Below are 17520 nucleotides of genomic sequence, written 5' to 3'. Positions count from 1 at the left end.
TTGTATGCTCTTGGATGAATTTTCTCTTGAAGAACTTAAGACAAGTACCTTTCAACTTCACTTGGAAAAAACCTCTAGGCCTGATGGTTTTTCGACCAAATTTTATTAGCGTTGTTGGAGTTTTATTGGAGAAGATGTGAAAAAGGTGGTGAAAGACTTTAGGAAGAAGAAGAGTTTTGTCAAAGATTTCAATAATACTATCATTGCTCTTGTCCCCAAAAAATAGGATTGCGATTTTTTTGGAGATTATAGGCCTATCTCTCTTTGCAACACCATTTATAAAATCATTATGAAAGCTTTAGCCAATAGATTCAAGAAGGTTCTAGGGAAATTTGTGTTAGAAGAATAGATGTTCAGTTTTGTGCCTAGTAGAGAGATCATTAAAAGTATCATTGTCGTTAATGAGGTGGTTCATACAATTAATAAGGAGAAGAGTAGAGTTATGTTGATTAAACTTGATATTAGTAAAGCGTATGACAGGGTCCATTGGTCTTTTTTGCTGGAAGTTTTGAAAAGGTTTGGTTTTGATAAAGGTTGGATTGAAATTATCCAATTTTGCATTTCTTCCCTTCATTTCTCATTTTTGTTCAATGGTTCTTTATGTGGTTTTTTTTATGCTTCTAATGGTCTTCGTCAAGGAGACCCTATTTCTCCCTTTTTATTTGTGTCTCTAGAAGAATCCATGAGCAGATTTATTTACAGATTAAGAGCAAATAATCTCTAGAAAGGTATTCAAGTGGTTAAAAGTATTGTGATTTCCCATTCTCAGTTTGTGGATGAGATGGTTTTGTTTGGTGAATCCTTTATTAAAGGAACATAAACTATTAAGATGGCATTGGATACCTACTCCACAACATCTAGGCAGAGGTGTAACAAGGAGAAATTTGCTATCTTTTTCTTCCATGTGAACGCAACAACTCGGAGGAAGATTGTTGACATATTGGATTGTCCTAACCTTGCTATAAAATATTTGGGAGTCTCATTGATTAGAGGTTGTTGCAATAATGTTCATTGGGAGGAAATTATGGAATTATAAGCATAAAATTAACTTATGGAAGAATAGGTGGCTTAAGTTGGCATGTAGATTAGTTCTTATAAGAATTGTCTTAGCTTCAATTCCTATTTTTATGATGTCGTGCTTAAAATTGCTCTGCAAGTCCATTAGATTTATGGAAGGAATGTTGAAACGGTTTCTATGGGAAGGTTCGAAGTATGTTAAGAAAGTTATATTGATTGGTTGGGATATTACATGAAGGGACATGATTAAGAAAAATGCAAAAGCAGAATTTGGCGTTAGGTGCAAAATTGTTTTGGAAAACTTATGTCGAGCCTGATAAACTTTGGACAAGGATTCTTAGAAAGAAATAGTTAGTCAGGGATGATCTAATGAGATTTTTAACCCACGTGAATGTTGTTAGAGGCTCGACAATCTAGAGTTTTATTTGGGGTAGCGGTGACATCATCAATAATCATATTTCTTAGAAAATTGGTAACAGTAGAAGGGCAAAAATTTTGTGAGACTCATGGAACAGAGTTCCTTTGATAAATTTAGTTAATTCCTTGAATTGGATTTAGGAAGTCATAGGTCATATTGGGGAGTAGGTGGTGGATTATGTTTGTAGGGTAGAGGATGTTTCAGGCCTGCAATTTTCTTGGAGGAATTTAGAGGAATTAGGTATTTCAAAGCGAGTTTTGATAGTGGTGAATGAAGCTTTGAGCAAGAGGAAGATTGTCCTATTTGTTGAGGAGGATGAGGTGATTTAGTGCAAATTGAATGCAATGGATTATTCCGTGAATTTGGGTCATCAAATCAAACTATATGTGGAGATCCTACAAAATGGCTTGGGAGACTATGCTGGCATAGATTTGTTCTCCCAAAAGAAGGAGCCTTCTCGTGGACTACACTACATGAGCAGATTTTTACAAGTAATCATTCAATGCAACTTGGAATTAAAGGTCCTAGTGTGTTTAAATTGTGATTTAACTACAATGAAACTATGGACCACATTTTTTTGAATTGTCAATCTGTGAAGGAAGTTTGATTGGTTATGTCTAACTATTAGTTAGATAGGAGTTAGACAACATTTGTGCTTCTTCACTTTTTGTTGAGTTGGTCAAATATAGTCAAGGGGAATACTTGGAGTAATGTGTGGATCTCACTCCCATCATTTCTAACCTAGCACTTGTGGAAGGTGTGTAATAGAAGAGTCTTCCAAGATAAGTCACTTGAAGTTCAAGACCTAATCAAGAAAATTGAGGTGGCAATCTATGAAGTGGCTAATTGAAATCAAAAGGGGAAGAAGAATCGGTTCTTTTCTAACTGGGACTCAAAAACTCAAAATATTTGGGGAAGGCTTGGGCCTTTAGTTCAAATTTCATCGAACCAAGGCAAGGATAGGAAAGAAAATGGTGTGCACTAGGTGCATGTAGGTTCAAATTAAACTATGATGGAGCGGCTAAAGGTAATATAGGAGAAGATGGGGAAAGGTATGTTATTAGAAATGATAGGTGCATGTATATGGGCTTTGGCAAGGAAGGTTGGGATTGCTTATAATAATGAAGCAAAATTTGAAGCATTGGCATGTGGTCTAAATCTTTATATCATTAAAGATTTTAAGGAGATCGATATTGAGGGAGACTCCTTGCCTTGTGTTAATGTGGTTAGCAAGAATGATGTTTACAATTGGAAACTTAAGAAATGGTTGTATATTATTAGTAATTTAATGAATCACATGGAGAATGTGTCTATATCTCATGTGTATAAAGAAGCAAACCATTTAGTGGATAAATTGGCAAATATCGATGTTGAGTTTGATACCAAAGAAAAGTGCTTTTGAACATTTGGCTAAAGATTTGGCAGATATTATGGTGTTGAAGGGATGATTTAGCACAACTTCGGTTGTCAAGAATAGAGTACCTTTCTATCGGAATTGGCATCTATAGATTCCTTGTTAGATTTGGTAGAGATTTTCTCAAAATAGAAGTGATATGTCCTTAGTAATAGGATTATGAGTTGTTCATGAGGTGTCGTGTAGAATCTATAAAGTTTATCTGGGCTTTTTATATCTATTGTGTCTAAAAGGAAGAGAGATATTTTTCTTTACAGGATAAAGGTGGAGACATGGTGGGGAGAATATGTTTCGAGTAGTATGTTTGTGTGGTTTAGATGAGTTCGATGCCCAACTCAAGTGACTTTTTGTGGTCAAGGAGGACTCATTGTTGCAAACTATAAAAAACATTATGGGTGACGAGTTCTACACTGATTCCCACATCCACAATGGGGAGCGTTTCCTCACTATGGTGGCGCAGGCAACAAGGAAGATATATAAGGTGGTGAGGGTGGCATATAGGTTACTCCAGGAACGTTATAAGGAGGGAGTAAGAGCGGATATCCAAGTTGTGGAGCTTGACTTAGAGGAGGTTATGTTAATATTATTTCGGGGTTGCTCATAGGCGGCATTTTGGTCAAGTGGCAGTGACTTATTTTGATTTTTGGCTCATTTTCCCATTCGTCAACATGCATGCCAAGTGGTGTCTCAACATTGTCCTGAGTTGGTCGCTTTTCTCGCTCAAAGTTGAGAGAAGACGGAGCTGCCGCGTGGCTCAAGTCTTTATCTCGGTGTATGCTTCTTGACACCACCATCCATCATGTAAAGGTGGTGACACTTGGTGTCCCCATGTTGCACAATCTGGTTCTCTTTTCGCGCTCAACTTCGGGTCTTCCCTGAGTTGTTGTGTGTCTTCTATGGTAGTTCGTCGACTAGAATACAGTTTGCATCACGATTTTCTTGTTGGGCAGGTGAAGGGGTCACCATGATACGATTGGGATAACAACTTCGAAGGTCGTTTCGCTGGGTAGCATCTCACGGAGTGCCACACTGGGAGTTTCCTGTCAGAAGCAGTTGCTAGGATGTTGCTAATGTTGCGTGTTGTTGGTTAAGAGTCGGGGCTTTATATATGCTTTCTTTTTCTTGCTTTTTTGGGGTTCAAACTTTTAGAGAGATTTTTTAGACTTTGGCTCATTGAAGAGGTCTTTATGTTAATTAAATTTGGTGAATGATAGACATGTCAGATTGTGTTGATGGACTTTGTGATTGTTTTATTTGAAGCTTAATATACTGACTTCTATGCTCTTTTCAAAATTCAATAATTTCTATGGTATTTGTTGTGAGACTCCACAGATTAAACTATGTTCTGAAACTTGTTTTAATGTCATTTTATGTTGAATGAGTTTTGTTGAATTACTATCTCGAATGGTTCTAAGCATGTAGATTGTTAAATGAGCTTTAAAGCCGCACGTATCTGGGTTTTATATGCTATTAATGCTTTTCCAAAATACTCTGGCATATCGCCTAAGTAGTGTAGATCGTTTGTTTTAAGTTTTCTTCTTCCCCTTTTCTCTCCCCAATTGTATGAAGAGTTGACTTCTCAAACCCATAGGTCATTTAGTGACTCTCGTGCAAAAGGTCCCCCATCACTGAGTTTCCCATAATGTTGTTAGCATTTAAGGTAAAATTAAGAGTCAACGGTTCATTTTTCTGGCACGCCCAGTGGGACCGAAATTTTGAACAAGCCTAAGAAATTTTATGAGTCGTAGACCCATTACCAGGAGCCAAACAACTTTAAATCCTAGTTTGCTTCTCCCACCCCTGGTAAGCATCCATTCACTCATAGCTACTTCTTCCCGGAATCCACCTATTTTCCCTGCGGTTGTTCCCGTAATAATAGCTCAGATCCCTCCTAGAAATTTCATGACTTGGAATAGCGGGAGCCCTCTCATTCCCCCTATTCCACCTTCAATATGGGGGCCAATTCCCACTTTCGCGCTAAAAGTTGTCTCTAAATTCACTGGAGAATGTCCAAAAATGCCTGGGGAACACCTACAAGATGTGGCCGATGTCTACACCGTCCATAACATTACAGAGAAAAATGTAGCTTTGAGATTGCTCGTGGCTTCATTCAAAGGGAAAGCTTTAGATTGGTATAGATCTCTCAGCCCAAACTCTATAGCTGATTGGGATCAGCTGGGTGACCGCTTCTTTGAGAGATTTTCTGACAAGACTGATCGATCGTCCCTGATGCAACAATTGATTACCATAAAAAGAGCCCCTCAAGAAGCAATGACAAAATTCAATATGAGATTTCAGAGGACCTGGCAAAGAGTATCGTTGTCCACTTGTCCACTTGCGGATATGGCATTTGTTTTTTTATTTGAAAGCCTTCAATTCAGATATATCCGAGATGATCCAATCTCTCAGAGGCAATACTCTCCTGGATGCGTTTGATTTGGCGGTCCGAGCAAAAAACAATCTAATCGATGTTGGAAAGCTTGCGCCATGACTGCTCATGCTAGTCTTTCCTAAGCTATCAAATCAGGTCCCTAGGCCAGTCATGTCTAGCACATCTACTCCCCAATCTATGTATGTGTACCCCATATCCAAACAAGCAAATTTGCCTACCCCCTCATCTCTAGCTGCGGAGGTCAACGATATAAAAAAATTGTTGAGATCTTTCTCAAATGAAATCGTTAATTTGAAAAGGTCCCAAACCCCACCTGCTAGACCTCCTTTCTAACAAAATTTCCAAGGGAATAGACCCGCATATCAACAAAACCAATATGCGAATAACCAAAATTCCTCATGTTAGCCAAATGGCCAAATAGTTCTAGTGCCTAGTCCTTTGCAAACTATCTATCCCAACACCAATAAAGAATTGACCGTAGGACAAAATGATCTAGCGGATGATACCAATTCTTGGTGTTTTCCATGTAACAACGCCCACACCCCAAGAAATTGCCCAAAAGGCAATTTACAACAAAAAAATTGCAGATCAATGGAACCTAGGTGTGGCCCCGGATGATTTGGTTTATGCATCCCTTGGCATGGACAATGCGTCTCTCATTGCACAGATGCAAGGTATGTCAATAGAGCAGGAAACAGAGATAGCTTTGGACTATGCATTATTCTCTTGGATGGACGACGAAGACATCATGCTCACAAATGGCGTAGCCACATCAAGCTCGGGGGCTCCTCAAGTGCAGTCAGATTACAACCTCCGGTCAAAAAGAGGTTTCACAGGAGAGAATGTAGGCATGCAAGGGAGATTCATCTTAGATAAAGTTCCTGAACAACCCGCGGTTTCTACCACATATTTGAGAAAGGAATTTATCCCCTATAAGTTGAGAGAGGCAAGGACATCATTAGCATCAGCGTTGGATGTGGTGGAACAACTAAAGAAAGCCTCAATCAATGTCTTCTTATAGGATCTCCTTAGTATCCCAGAGCAGAAGAATTGGTTGAAAGAAGCTCTATCAGAGGTGGAGAAACCTACTGGCAGGAATGTTTCCAGTTCTTCGTGAGCCAGTGAAGAAAGATTTCAGCCCCCCGCAGAACAACCACGCTCACCAATGGTGTTGACAAATGAGCCCATACCTCCTAAATCCCAAGTGGAAGGTAAGCCTAAACCAAATCCTTTCTATTTGACCCTCATAATAGGAGACAAACTTTTACACAATTCTATGATAGATTCTGGTGCCAGGACCACTGTCATGCCTAAGCAAATTGCCGAGGTTTTGAATATTAAATATGAGCCTTTAAATAGGGGTGTTATGCAACTAGATGGAAATAAGGTCGAGACTATGGGTCTTATTAAAAGCCTTCCGCTGACATTGTTTGCATGTCCTAGTGTCACTGTTCTCAAGAAGTAGTAGTTATTGACATTCCGCCTGTTTTTGGCCTCTGCCTTTCTCGAGACTTTACCACCAAAATAGGAGGTTGCCTATCTTTAGACTGGTCTCACCTCATCCTTCGAACCCAACATGGTGTTAAACTCAAAATTCTTTCAAAACCCCTATACATCGAGCATGTAGGTGATCAAGCTATGCTCAACTTTGAGCCAACTCATACCTCCATCTATAATGAAGAGAAAAATGGTAGAGCTTCTTGAAGATGAAGAGGTGACTAGGGATATTACACCAGAGTAGGAATTTTTTCTCAATGAATTTATAAATTTGGATCCATATTCCAACTATCAAGCCACGGGTCTTAGTACTTACTATATTTTTTATGAAGATCAAGTCATCCCAAAACTAATTAAGGATCCGCTAACCAAGGAAGAGTTGTCTTTTGCACTCTGAACCTTACACTTTGATGGTGCAATATGCAAAGTAGGTTCAGGCACAGGGATTTGCCTTACTTCACCTTCGGGTGAACAGATCCTGAGGTCTTTCTGCCTACAGTTTGCTTGCTCCAACAATGAAGTAGAATATGAAGGGTTGATCCAAGGCCTAAGTTTAGCAGAAAGGATGGGCATAAAGTAGTTGAAAGTTTTGGGCGATTCTGAGTTGATCGTACACTAGGTCTGGGGAATCTCTAGTGCCAAGAACGTCTGTAAGAGATCCTACTTGTTAGATAGTTCAAATAACCGTAAGGCAACTAAGAGGGGGGGTGAATTAGTTGTTAAATATTACCAGAAGATTTAGCAATTAAAACTTCAATACTAGAACCCAAAACATTAATACCAAAATACTTAAACTAAATATCGAAATAGCAGTTAAACCAATTAAGCATAAGCAATAATCATAGAATAAATACCATCCACATGACAACAAGATTTATACGTGGAAAAATTGGTAAAGGGAAAAACCACAGTGGGAAGCCTACCCACAATCAGATAATTTCCGCAGTAAGTATGTGAATTACAATTGAGGGGCTTGGACTTGCAGGAAGGCCAACAAGCTAGAGCGCACTGCTCGTCACAAAAGGAGTCTCTCTAACTACATAGAAATCCATACTACAATCCAAAGAATTGTTTGAAATGCAAAGATAACATCTCCTATACCTATGTATAGTTTCGGTTAAGCTCAATACTGGAGGACTAAATCCTCTTACATAAACCCAACTCGATCTCCAATGGTCAACCAAATCCTCTGCCTGAATGATATTACATTATTTGCACATTACATATCCATTCCCTGACCTTATTTCTATCTACATGATCTACAATGAGATCTTACATCATATATATAAAAACCCTCAACCATAAATAATCAGGTCGGCTATCGGACAATAAACCAATTACATAATTACAAAACATGTCAGCCTTAGACCAAATAAATAATATCCAACACATAAGACATCTTGAAAACACATCAAGAGGTCCAATCCACATGTTACATTAAGCCGCTCCATAACTTAGATCAACTGGGACCCAATATAGGTCCACACGCTAAAGAAATGATCTCCGTCCACCAAGTCTCGAACATGATCACCAACATCATCCTAAATCTCCACCAGAAGCTACACCAACACCACTTATGCAATTCATCAAAGATCTTCATCAAAAGCTCTACCAGTGAAACCCTCGTCGAAACCGCAAGTCAAGCTTCCAAGCAAACGGGATAGCATACGATCACCAGACTAAAACCAAATGACTAAATATGATCATGAGTATCATGAATAAGCCAATTTCATAACCAAATCATATCGGAGCCTACCAGATCATGTCGAATCCAAACCAACCAGAAACTACTCAACCTACCGAGACCAAAAGAGTGCCAGTAAAGCATCCAAATAGCTAGTGTTGACATCAATGCAACAGATAATCAATTCATCTAGATGGCCAACAATCTCCCCCTTTGGCATTGATGGCAACACTAGATGTGAAAAACATCTAAGTACCCAGAAATGTCAAACAAGTCTCCCCCAATGGAAGACAACCAACAATCTCCCACTTAAAGATATAACAATGAAGTTCTGAAACAAAGACCAAACTCCCCCTGTGAATGATATCTCTGTAAGACTCTAAATTATAAATATATATCTCCCCCTAATGTATTCAACTCCTTAAGTTTTCTTTTTCACATCAATATCACTCCCCCTTTGACATCAATGCCAAAAATCTGACATAAATATCAAAGCAAAAACATAAACCACTGAATCATAGAGCTAACTACTCCCCCTGAGCAAAAGCACCCCCACATCAGTGCCAGAATGAAAAATATCTCTGATAATGCCTACCGAACTGATGCCAAAAGCATCAATCAGTTCTCTGTCGGAGGGGCAGAAACCCCTAACCTGTCTCTTAGGTACTCAAATGGTTCTTTAGGCGAAGGTTTAGTGAAAATATCTGCAATCTTCTCTTTAGTGTTCACATAAACTAGTCTGACTTCATTTGCTTCCACCTTTTCCTTCAAAAAGTTGTACTTGATAGATATGTGCTTTGTCTTAGAATGAAATACCATATTCTTTGATATATCAATAGCAGCAGAGTTATCACAGTGAATAACTATCGATGCATCATAATCCACCTTTATATCCTTCAACATTTGCTTCATCCATAAAACTTGTGTATAGTTAGTAGCAGCAACAACATACCCAACTTCAACAGTAGATAAAGAAGTACATGATTGGTTCTTGTTGATCCACAAAACCAACATCTTTTCAAGAAAGAAAGCTCCACCAGAAGTACTTTTCTGGTCATCAACATCTCCATTCCAATCAACATTTGTATATGCACATAAAGTAAAGTCATCATCCTTAGGGTACCACAAACCATATTCTGATGTACCTTGTAAGTATCTAAAAATCCTTTTCACCACACTCTCATGATTTTCTCTAGGATCACTCTGAAATCTTGATACAATACAAACAACGTTCATTATGTCAATCCTAGTATGAGTCAAATAAAGCAGACCTCCAATCATAGATTTGTATCTAGTAGGATTTATCGATGTAGAAACATCTTTTCTTGTCAATTTCTCACTTGTAACCATAGGAGTACTTACTGGTTTAGAATCTCCCATACCAAATTTCTTCAACAATTCCCTAGCATACTTAGTTTGACAGATGAAAATACCTTTGTTAGTCTGAGTAATTTGCAAACCTAAGAAAATTTTCATTTCTCCAATCATAGACATTTCAAATTATTTCTTCATATTGTTAGCAAATTCCTTACACAACTTATCTTCACCTCCAAAAATTATGTCATCAACAAAGACTTCAATAATTAGTATATCATCATCTATGATCTTATAATATAAATTACTATCAGCATTACCCTTAGTAAAAGCAAGCTTCAAAAGATATTTATCCAACCTTTCATACCAAGCTCTAGGTGCCTATTTCAATCCATATAAACCTTTCCATAACCTGCAAACCATGTTTGTATCATCTGATAGTGAAAAACCATCAGGTTGCTCAATACAAACTTCCTCATCAAGATCCCCATTCAAAAATGCACACCTAACATCCATCCAATAAACCTTGTAGTTTATGTGGCCAACATAGGCAAGAAATAATCTTACAGCTTCAATCCTAGCTACAAGTGCAAAAGTCTCTCCGTAATCAATTCCTTCCTTATGAGAATATCCCTTACAAACCAATCTAGTCGTGTTCCTTGCAACTTGACCATCCTCATTCAATTTATTCCTAAAAACCCATTTAGTTCCAATAACATTCTTATTTTTAGGTCGGGGAACCAAAGTCCATGTGTTATTTTTTTCAATCTAATCTAATTCTTCTTCCATAGCTTTCAACCAATATTCATCTTTACATGCCTCGATTAATGATGTCGGTTCAACTTGTGAAATTAAACATACCTCAATAGTTGTTAGTCTTCTTCTTGTAATTACTCCATTGTTCTTATCCCCAATGATCTGATCTTCTGAATGATTCAATCTCACATACCTAGGAATCTTCTTACTCTCTGTTCCTCTTCCCGGTTCTTCAGTTACTGTAGAATTTTCTGATACTGCTGGAGTAACTGGTTCAACACTTTGTTCCGATAAGGGTGCTACCGGTTCAGAAATAATAGTATGCGAGAAAAGTGGTTTGATGAAATTAATATTACACCAATGGGACTCTTGGTGCAAGTTATGGAACTGTATGGAATAGCTCAACTTCCCAAGGGATGTTCCATTGTTCTCTATCTCACAAGACCCCTTAAGCCAATGTCTTTGCTCTCATATCACTGAGCAAGTGGCTTAGGGATGACAATCATGAGAATGAGGGATGTTTGATCAATCTAACATGAATGCAATCCTAATGTGCATGATATTAGCAAAAGATGAACTAAACTAGCATGTATATGATAACAAGATGAAAGGATTAGTAACAAAACTATTCTAGCATGCTATACTAGTTTGAGATGATTATTATGTGATAATACAAATTCCTATTTAAGATGTTATGAAGATTATCAAAGAGAGGCTAAATTCTTGATTAAAATGATTTAGATTATATTCTTAGTAAAATGTCTATAAGTTTGATGCTAAAGACTTGGATGATAAATGGAGGAATGAGAGCTCTATTTATAGGAAAAATAGGGCAATGAAGGGTCAAGATTGGATGATCCTATCAAGGGTCAGGATTGAGAGTTATCAATCCATGTTTACAATTCTCACCAATGAAATGGTGACAATTGTCGACATAAGACTACTTGAGAGGAGATGCAAGAAGCATTAAATGCTTGAGAAGACCTCATGGTTACCTTAGAAGGTAAGGATTAAGGTTAGGTTAAGATTACCCATTGGATAAAGATTTTACCCAAAGGATAAACTCTTGTGCAAGGGTTAAAGTGATAACCATGGTCAAAGCAATGAATGCTTGATGAGACCCTAGGGTTAGATGAGGGTTGAGTTAGACAAAAAGTCTCCAACCATGTAAGAAGGTTGAGTTAACCATTAATGGTTATGTAAGAGCCTTAAATGGTTAAGTTGTTGAGAACATAAAGCCTTTAATGGTTATTGAAGACTTTGAGGGTTTGAGAAGTGACTTCCCTTTGCTTAGGATTGTGACAATATTTAGTAGATGGGTTATAGGCTAATTTAGAAGGGATTAGAAGAATTCAGAAGGGGTTTAGAGAGGCAAGTGGGAGATGTAGGAGAATGCAAGTGGATGGAGGGTAATTTTAATTAAAATATATTGCTTTATTTCAACAAAATAGATGCAAGTGGGGGATTTAAATAAATTAGATTTGTTTATTTGAATTGAACAATTTAATCAAATGTAAGTCTAATTAAAAAGAGTAGAAGGGGGATTTAATTAAATAAAGTGATTTATTTAATTATATGATATGAAAGGCCTAGGTGAATTTAACTAAATAAAGTGATTTATTTAATTAAATGATATGAAAAGCCTAGGTGAATTTAATTAAATAAATTGAATAGCTTATTTAATCAAATAGATGAATGTGAGTGCTTTAATTAAATTATATTTAATTAAGCAGAGGAATGAGAATAAATTGAACATTAAATATTCATTTAGGAAAGTGGTCATTTTTATACGTCTACAATAATTATTTCCACTGCTGGTTCCTTCTCATAAACTCTGATTTGACCTCTATTCAGCTCATCCACTTTGACATTAGCACTCTCCACAATTCTCTGCAATCTCTTGTTATAACATCTATATGCCCTTCTTTCATTAGAATAACCAATAAATATGCCTTCATCACATCTAGGATCAAATTTGCCAATAATATCATCTCTCCTAATATAACATTTACTACAAAACATTCTGAAATACTCAACTATAGGTGTATTGTAAAACCATAATTCATAAGGTGTCTTACGGTTTCTCCTTTGATATGTACTCTGCTCAATGTATAAACCATTTTGCTCATTGCTTCCCTCCAGTAGATATGAGGTAGACTAGCTTCCATTATCATTGTTCTAGTAGCATCCAATATAGTTTTGTTCCTCCTTTCCACAACTCCATTCTGCTGAGGTGTTCGGGGAGTAGAAAATTGTCTCCTTGTACCATGCTTCTCACAAAAGTTATTAAACTCACCGGATGTGAATTCTCCACCATGATCTGATCTCAAACATTTAATCTTCAATCTTGTCTAGATTTCCACTTTAGCTTTAAAGATTATAAACTTTTCAAAAGCCTCAGATTTATCCCTTGGAAAAGTAACCCATATCATTCTAGAATAATCATCAATGATTAGCATGAAATATCTATCACCTTGAAAACTTTTAACTCTAGCAAGGCCACACAAATTAGTATGAATAAGATCAAGAACATCACGAGATTTATCTTGTATACTACTGAAAGAGGTTCTAACCTGTTTACCCATTTGACATTCTTTACATACCAGATTATAGGGCTTCACAATCTTAGGTATATCTCTAACTACCTTAGTTGAACTGATCTTTACAATGCAATCAAAATTCACATGACATAGCCTCTTATGCCATAGCCAACTCTCATTAATTTGTGCAATCAAACATGTCTTTTCACCGGAATTCAAATGAAAAATATTACCTTTTGTCTATGTCCTGGTTGCAATCTCCAAACCGGATCTGTTAATAATTTTGCATTTTCCATCCTTGAACTGTAATTGAAATCCCTTATCCACTAATTGTCCTACACTCAAAAGATTATGCCTCAAACCTTCAACAAAATAACCATTGTCAGTATTGTTCTTACCATCCAATGATATAGTTCCTTTTCCTTTGATCATACATGCTTTGTCATTTCCAAATCTGACCAGACCTCCATCAAATTCTTGCAAAGATAGAAACTTCTCTTTATCTCCAATCATATGATGTGACCAACCACTATCAATTACCCATTCATCATTGTCTTTAATTTTAGCAACAACTGGCTTCTCTTCAGGTACATTCTCTTTCAGTGCCGAAACATCTTCCTTGATAGCTAGGAACACCCATTCCTTCCCATTGCCAGAACCACTAGCAGAGTCTTTTGCCGGTTCATCAGAATCAGTAATGCTTTCCTCATCCACTATGTAGCATGACTTGTCTTTGTTTTTCCTATACTTATACTTGTTTTGATATCCAGGGTTAGGCTTAAAAGATCCTCTAACTCTTTCTTCAAATATTGAATTTCTTTCATGACATCTAGATGCAAAATGACCAATCTTATTACATGCAAAACATTTAAAAGGTGCTTTACCTTCATACTGACTTCCTACCAGTCCTTTAGATACTCTTCTAGCAAATAGTGCTTCAAGTTGCTTAAACTCGTCATCTTCTCTCTTCATATCATCCAAATCATTTGCATATAAAGCTTTCCAATCTTTCTTACCGATTGTTGATGTAGATGCATGAAAAGTAGGTCCAGCCTTCACAGCTCCAGAAGGTCCAAATTCTTCAAGCTCAAAATTAGATAATTTCCCAACCAAGGTATCTTTATTGACAGATGTATTAGCCATTGATCTTAACTCATTAATAGCAGTAGCCTTCATCTTGCAAGTTGGTGGTAGGGCTCTCAAAACTTTAGAAACAATTTCATCTTCACTGAGAGTTCCACCACAACATTGAATTCCCATAACAATCTCATTTACCCTTTCCATGAATGTAGTAATCCTTTCATCTTCTTCCATCTTCAGTTTTTCATATCTCACCTGGTAATATCAAGTTTAGCAATCTTCACTGTAGGGTCACCTTCGTTAAGAATCTCCAACTTATCCCATATAGCCTTTCCAGATGATTTGTTAGTCAATCCCATTATTTGTTGATCAAAAAGTGCACACAAGAGGGCTTCTCTTGCTCTATAATCATTCTCAAGCTCCTTATCCAGGTTTGCCGGAGGAGGATTGCTAGATGTCGGATTATGAGGTGTAAAAACATTCTATGTGATCTCCCAAATCTCCTTGCCAAGACATCTTAGATGAGTCTCCATCTGAATCTTCCATACTGTGTAATTTGTTCCATCAAGCCTAGGAATATCTCTCCGAAAGATAGCTCAAGATGAACTGGATGAACTTGAACTATTAGTCGCCATAGGATCTTCCTCAAGCGGTTAAGCTTCTGCAGAGAGGACCAAAGCTCTGATACCAATTGTTAGACAATTCAAATAACCAGAAGACAACTGAGAGGGGAGGGGGTGAATTAGTTGTCACAGATTACCAGAACATTTAGCAATTAAAACTTTAATACCAGAACCCAAAACATTAATACTGAAATGCTTAAACCAAATACCTAAATAGCAGTTAAACCAATTAAGCATAAGCACTAATCACATAATAAATACCATCCACATGACACCAATATTTATACGTGGAAACCCCGGTAAAGGGAAAAACCATGTTGGGAAACCTACCCACGGTTAGATAATACTTTTACAGTAAGTATGTGAATTACAATTGAGGGGCCTACACTTGCAGGAAGGCCAACAACCTAGAGCACACTGCTCATTACAAAAGGAGTCTCACTAACTACATAGAAATCCATATTGCAATCCAGAGAAGTTTTTGAACTGCAAAGATAACATCTCCTACGCCTGTGTACAGTTCCAGTTAAGCTCAATACCGGAGGACTAAATCCTCTTACATAAACCCAACTTGATCTCCAATGATCAACCAAATCCTCTGCCTAAATGATGTTACATTATTCCCACATTATATATCCATATCCATTCCCTGACCTTATTTTTATCTACATGATCTACAATGAGATCTTACATCATATATATACAAACCCTCGACCATAAATAATTAGGTCAGCTACCAGACAATAAACCAATTACATAATTACAAAACATATCGACCTTAGACCAAATAAATAGTATCCAACACATAAGACATCCCAGAAATACATCGAGAGATCCAATCCACATGTTACATTAAGTCGGTCCATAACCTAGATCAACCGGGACCCAATATAGGTCCACATGCTAAAGCAATGATCTCTATCGGCCAAGTCTCGATCTTGATCTTGATCACCAAAAAAAATCCTGAATCTCCACCAGAAGCTGCACCAACACCACTTATGCAATTCATCAAAATCTCTGTCGGTGAAACCCTCATCGGAACTGCAAGCCAAGCTTCCAAGCAAATAGGATAGCAAGCGATCACCAGACCGAAATGAAATGACTAAATATGATCATGAGTATCATGGATAAGCCAATTATATAACCAAATCATACCGGAGCCTACCAGATCATGCTAGATCCAAACCAACCAAAAACTACTCAACCTACCGGGACAAGAAGGGTGTCGGTAAAGCATCCAAATATTTAGTATTGACATCAATGACAAAACATCAATGCAACACATAATCAATTCATCTAGATGGCCAACACTATCGTCATAGGATATTTGATCTGATCAAAAATTTTGATGCTTTCAACATTTAGAGGGTTCCTCGAAAGACAAATGCATATGTTGATCAGATGGCTACTATTGGGTCGCAATTCAACCCTGCTATGGACCTACTTTCCAATTCCCAGGCGGTCTGTGTGATCGTTTGACCAGTTATTCCAGACAATGACACCCACTGACAAGTTTTTGAGAGTGATGAGAAAATCGCTTTGTTCGTTCAAAACTCGGGAGAGTTTACTAACCAATTGAAACCTAAAGTAAAGGAGGCTTAAAAGGATCAAATCATTCAACTGAAATCCAGCAAGCTCCCAAATGGATTGATCACCCTAGAAAATTTGTTTGACCATGATGATGCTAAAAATGACAAGCAAAAACTCATGGCCAATAAAGGTGACTACGCCGAAATATTAGTAGGGAACGGGAGAATACTTAAGGTCGGAAAGGAAGTTCCCTTAGAAGAGCGAGAGAGATTGGCTCAATATTGTGATGAGTATGTGGGCGTGCTAGCATGGTCATATGAAGATTTGAAAGGATATAATTCTAACATCATTCAACACACCATTGAGCTCGCTGATGGGGCCAAGTGGGTTCAACAAAAGCAGAGACCTGTCAATCCGAAGATTAAGTTTTTTATGGCTCGAGAACTGAAGAAATTGATAGAATCAAAGGTCATCTATCCCATCAAGCATAGTACATGGGTATCCAATTTGGTTCCAGTTAGGAAGAAGAATGGAGATATCTGGTTTTGTGTAGACTTCCAGGACTTGAACCAAGCCTCTCTAAAAGACCATTACCCTTTGCCACCCATGGAACGATTGTTAAGAACTGTAGCAGTGTCAAAGATGTTCTTGTTGTTGGATGGGTTCTCAGGTTATAACCAAGTATTGGTAAAGCCAGAAGATCAACATAAGACAACCCTTACAACCAAATGGGGAACATTTGCTTACCAGAAAATGTCGTTTGGGTTGTCAAATGCCAACACCACTTTTCAGAGAGCTATGGATCTAGCTTTCAAGGAGCTCATTAACAAAATTATCCTCATATACTTTGATGACTTGATCATGTTTTCAAAGCACAAAGAAGATCACTTCGATCATCTCGAGCTAGTGTTCCAAAAGTGCTTGGAGTTTGGCATCTCATTAAACCCAAAGAAATGCATCTTTTGGGTCCTGCAAGGGAAATTACTGGGGTACGTAGTGTCAAAAGAAGGAGTCTCCATCGATCCAGATCGAGTGAAGGCAATAAAGGAGCTTCCTCTTCCTGTCAACAAGAAGGGCGTTCAGTCCTTCCTAGGTAAAGTTAACTTTGTTAGCTGCTTTATCTCAGACTTTGCTAGGATTGTGAGGCCCATCACTCTAATGCTTAAAAAGGAAATGCATTTTAAATGGACTCTTGAAGCTAAAGAGGCATTCAAGTGGATCAAAGATGTCATCTCTTCAAATCCTGTGATCTCCA

Source organism: Cryptomeria japonica, chromosome 11, assembly GCF_030272615.1.
Source record: "Cryptomeria japonica chromosome 11, Sugi_1.0, whole genome shotgun sequence".
Taxonomy (NCBI): Eukaryota; Viridiplantae; Streptophyta; class Pinopsida; order Cupressales; family Cupressaceae; genus Cryptomeria; species Cryptomeria japonica.
This window is presented reverse-complemented; position numbering follows the sequence as displayed.